We start from the raw sequence: 5,768 nt of genomic DNA on the forward strand, positions 1-5,768 counted from the left end.
AACTTAGAATGGTTTTAGGATTCATGCATTTCATGTACATCATTAGGAAACTCTCATGGACCTTGAAATGTTTTCAAAATCATGAAAAATATATTTTATGAAAGACCCAAGAAAAGAAGCCAAGCAGATTTTTTAGTTAGAAATGAAAATTTGAGAAAATGGGGACTTCGGTCGCTTGGACTCAAACCTCAGTAGCCTGAAAAATTTCTTCGGTTGCCTGAAAATTAAGTTCAATCGCCTGAAGAATTAAATGGAGAAGACAGAACCTAGCCGAGGCTCTTCGGTCGCCTGAACTCGCGGGAAGGCCTAAAAATCAGTTCTTTATTAAAAAGACACGCGAAGTATCTTATTGATCCAACGGCTGAGATTAATTTTAAGGGTAATATAATATATATTATGAATATCTAAACCCTATAACACAAGTTAAGAGACACAACAAGAAAGATATACATCTAATTGCAAGACTTGAACCCTAGAGCCGATTTTCTGCACTTCAATCTTCTTCCATCTTCGTTGGGAAAATCTCTACTAAAATCAAAAGGGCATTCATTCATCCAACTAAACTTTAATCCAGTATTAAGGTTTGATCTGTCAAGTTATTACTTTTCAAGAACCTCTCATCTCTTTACGTGTTTATCATTAGAAAGAAGTTTTGATCTTGAGTGTATATTCACATATAAAAACTGATTTTCGAAAAGATCATGTTTTGAGAAAAAACTTGTTAGCTTGGTTGATTGATTTGCGATTCAAGAAGTACGTAAACACATATTCATATATATTGTTCATTGGACTTCTTATTGAAAAACCTACTTTGATTAAAATATTGGAACTTGAAGGAAAACTTTGTGATTTTTGATTGAGTTGTATTCAAGTCAAACTTTTGTTAAATAGCTCACTTCAAATATACTTGTGCATCTTTACAAAGTGAATCAAGAACCCTAGTGGACTCCAAAGAATTCCAAATATATTTTCACTTGGTAGTTTTGATTAAATACGAATTTGTGTGTTGACACATATCATACATCAAACAATTGTATCATTTTTCATACATTCTTGAGCTTCAAGTTATATCATATGTTAATATACTAGGAAATTGAATTGTACTCACAAGCTTTTGTTAGAAGCATTGTTTTGAGTGTTATTTTCAGATTTCATTGTAAACACGGTTCGGGTTGTGAACTGGGTGTGAGGAGGAAGCTGTACCTCTTATGAGCAGAGGATAAGGAGGGAGTTGTACCTCTTGTAAGCAGCGGTTTGTAAGGGAAGCTCTGTCCCACTTTAAGGAGCAGGGTTTTTAATGCATCCTTGAGTGGTTGCTCAAGGCGAGGACGTAGGCCAAGTCGGCCGAACCTCGTAAAATCCTGTTTGTCTTCTCTTTTCCTTTTACTCTTTATTTTCCGCATTATATTTAAATTGAGTATATTGCATGCATAGACAGGATTGCCACACTCACACATAATTGAGCAACTAGAAGTAGTTGGTAAACTTATAAGAAGTGTGTAAAAGGAAATTAAGTGGATTATTTTTGTTTTAATATCCAATCACCCCCCCTCTTGGAATTACACCTTAATCAACAAAAGATACTCGCGTTACTAAATGCTCGGTTCCGTAGCTAGTAAAGTACAGTGCAATCACACCTGTGAATCAATGTGAGTATAGAGATAGGAGGCTTGCATGAGTAATGGAACCACTGGTGAAATAATGGATCAGGTGGGGTAGTTGAACTGTATAATAGATGCTTGACAATGCCTACACAAATAGGGCATGTTAGAGTTATTAGTGCACAACCTGTGCCACGGGGTAAATAGGCGTATTGTATTGTACCAAGCTGGTCATTGTTCTAATATTCATATGCATGATTTAACAACTAAAATGGATAAAGTCACTTGACTTATGTCCATAGATCTTTTATATTGCAGTATTGCAAATATGCCTTATATGTAGCAGATTCTAATTGAAATATATGCATGTGGTCACACACTATTGTAATATTTTCTGCCTTACTGAGAATTGTCTCACCCCATTATACAACCTTTGTTTCAGGTTCTACTGTACGTTAGTCCCAATTGCTAGAAGGACTGGGTAGGTGGTTTTTGAGTTTAGCTTACGTAAGTCTTTTATGTGTGTAATAGTCTTGGTACAGAATATCTTTTTAGGAGATTGTAAGAATCTGGTTATATGTTGATTATGGATGTATGCATTATAGAAGATAGGTAGAAAACTCTGGTATATGTCTAATAGAAATCCCGATGGATGTTTATGTTTTCTGCTACAGTTGTGTATGACTTACACCCGTATGTCCCTGTTTAGGGCGAGTTGTTTATGTATGTTTATCAGATACAGGTATTCAATATTGATGATAGCAATCTGGGTCCGTATAAAGGGCTGGGTTGTTACAGGTGTATCTATGTTTAGTGAGGGTCGTTCCCTTACAAGACCTCCAATGTTTTCTGGAAAAAATTACAATGTTTGGAAACAAAAAAAAATGACTATTTTTATTCAAACTATTGATTGGAGGGCTTGGAATGTAATCCATTGAGGGAACTACATTCCAATAAAAATTGTTCAAAATGTAGAGTTTTCCAAATTAGAATTGAAATGAATGAGCATGAATTTAATTTATGGAAAATTAATTCTAGTGCTATGCACATGCTTTATTGTGCCTTAGATACTAACACTTTTAATAGATTGTGACATGTGAAAGTGCTAAGGCCATCTGGGATGAACTCCAAAGGAAATATAGAGAGACCAAGAAAAAGGAGTCCATTACTCCGGATGCATCGAGCTCAAATGCTAAAGAAGGTGAAAATGAATGCTTATTCACTTTAATCAATGAAGAGGTACATTCCTCACCTGCTATATCAATTTCTGATTCATGTACTGATTCGTGTGCTATATCTTATAATAAATCTGATAATGAATCATGTGATATTCTTGTAGTGAATATTGTACTGAATTAGATGATTATAGCATGCCTGCTTATGAAGAGTTACAAATATATTAGAACTCATAAGTCTATTGTTAAAATTAACAAACGATACATACTTTCGAAAAAAAAGAATGAGGCATCACTGAAAGAGTTAGAATTGAAAATTTCTTGTTGAAAAAGAAAAGGATTTAAAAATCATGAGATTAGACAACCAGAATTCAATGTTGGAAAAAGAGCTAGAAAATGTAAGATCCCAAATTTCCATTGAAAATAAAAAGGATCTTCTTATATCTGAACTTGAGTGTAATGCAAACATGATGACCAAAGAATTTATAAAATTTCAAGGTGTTTGCAAAGGCTTAAAGGATTTAAAAACTTAAGGTCGAGAAAGAAAAATAAAGGACCAAGTTAAGATCATCTACACATTCACTAGGGGCAAAGAAAATTTTGATAAGCTCATAGGATCACAAAAGATGACCTTAGATAAGGAGGGTATAGGTTATAATGGAATCGAAAAATATGAAGAGAAAGAACCTATACCTGGGGTACTTTGTTAGAGCATCAAAATTCTATGCTAGTACCTCCTCCAGTCTCTACACTCACACCACCTACTTCTTATGTAAAAAGAAGGGGCACATCAAGTTTGATTGCCCATTTAAAAGAAAAGGTGTGAAACCGAAATAGGTGTGGAGAGTTAAAGACGCACCCGATTCTGACCCACCAAGACTTAAACAAAAATGGGTACCAAAGCGAGTCCCATCGTGCCCACATTAGACCATCTGTTTAAGAACTTAAAAGTGTCATTCACATTATGCAAATTGATTTATTTCATGGAAGGGATATTAATTGAAAAATCTGGTCAATTTAGTCTAAGCTTTGAAAGCCAAATTTTACTCATTGAAAATATATTACCATTGGCTTAAAATGTTAAATGCAAAAAGGGTTGAAAAATGGAAAAAAAAAAAAGTATTAAAATTAGCACACCTTAGTTGACAGGTCTTACACACCCAGTTGACCGAACTTGCCCCAGTTGACTGCCCAATCAACGAGACCCCTCTGGTTTCCCCACAGTTGACCGAACCCAAAACTGAGGCCTTCCGTTTGACCACCTGTTGACCGGATCATTCCCCTGTTGACCGAATCTTTCCCAGTCGACCGAGGACTTATTTTCTGAATAGATTATAAAGGTCAGCTAACTGGTCCATTTCCCCAACTAACCGAGCTATATAAAATGGAAACATTCACCTAGGTTCAGTCGATCAGTTCTAGGCCCCAGCCGACCAGCCCTGGAAGCTGAACCGTTGGCCTAGCCCCAGTCAACCAGTCATTGTCCCTAGTTGACCGACCAGGAACAAAAGTGGGCTCATTTAATGCTCGGTAGTCGATCGGGACTCTCCCCTGTCGATCGAACCCACAGGCTATATATATACTTTTAGCGCCTAGTTGTCTCATTTTTACACCTAGCTTGAGAGCAAAAATCCATCTATCCTCTATTAGCTTTGGTGCAATCCCAAAAGGGGGGATGAATTGGTATTTAAAAAATTTTATCCCCTAGGTAAATCCACTAACATTAGTATTACACAAGCCTAAGGTCAATCTAGTGCATATAAAATAAATCAATGTAAATATATGGCAGAATTTAAACTGCAATAAAAATTTAATCAAGCATGCACAATCAAGTAGTAAAGGAGATGACACCAGAAATGTTATCGAGGTTTTACAAACTGCCTATGTCCTTGCCTTGGCTAACAAGCACAAGGATTACCTATAGAGACCCAAAAAATTATGGTATTTAAATAATAAAAGAGGGAGAAAATTGGAAATTGTAAAGGGGGTCATAGCAAGTCCTCGTCGACGAAGTGGCTTATTGGAATCGTCGACTGGGACACATGTCTTGTCGACGAGAAGTTACCAAGAGGTTATTTTCAGTTCTGAATTTCGTCAACGAGAGATAAATATTCATCGATGAACTTCCTTCGTGGCCTCGTCGACGAAGTGACGTGGCTCGTCGACGAGTGCAGGTGTATAAATAACTCAAACTCGATTTTCAACGAAGAATTTTCACGTGAGTTTTCCCTCTCTCTCTCTCTCTCTCTCTCTCTCTCTCTCTCTCTCTCTCTCTCTCTCTTTTTCTCTCCTCATGTTTGTCCCCTCTCCCCTCTCTCTAAGATTCTGGGTCCATTCTTTGCCGGATCGACGATCCACGACACTCCTAGGGATGTGTTCTTCAAGTCTACTAGAGTGGATCATTGGTAGGGCTAATTTGGACTTCATCCTAAATTCAGAGTATGACTTTTTTTTTTAGTTTTTGGCTTTCCTAAAGTTATGGAAAAGGTAGTACTCAAAGAAATACAGAAGTTTTGTTTGAGATGATGTTGTTTACAAGGTGTTGAACAGGGAACCCTGCGGGATCAAGACATGTTATTATGATATCGGCGTACGAGCCGAGGATTTTATATGAAATACAGGTGTAAGGGCCAAAGGTTTTTATGATATGTTGTGCAAAATTATATGAAGATATTAACTTGAATGCAAAGATCCTTAAGCTTACTAGTTTATCCATACACACGATTTATAGAGTTCAAATCTGTGAGATAAAACTTAGCCAAACTCCCTAAAATCAATATCAAATAATCAATCAATACTATGGGAGTATTAGCAATATCTAGTAATCATAAGCACAATCAATAAGGTCTCACACTACTAAGATGTATCAAGGGAATGAAGATTTGAGAGTATTTGGGCAAGGTAGGATTTTGAAAATAGAGAGAATTCTCTTGCTAATGATTTTATTAATTAGTTACTAATCCACACAAATGAACCCATATATATAGACCAA

This window comes from Malania oleifera, chromosome 12 (genome assembly GCF_029873635.1).
Source record: "Malania oleifera isolate guangnan ecotype guangnan chromosome 12, ASM2987363v1, whole genome shotgun sequence".
Lineage (NCBI taxonomy): Eukaryota > Viridiplantae > Streptophyta > Magnoliopsida > Santalales > Ximeniaceae > Malania > Malania oleifera.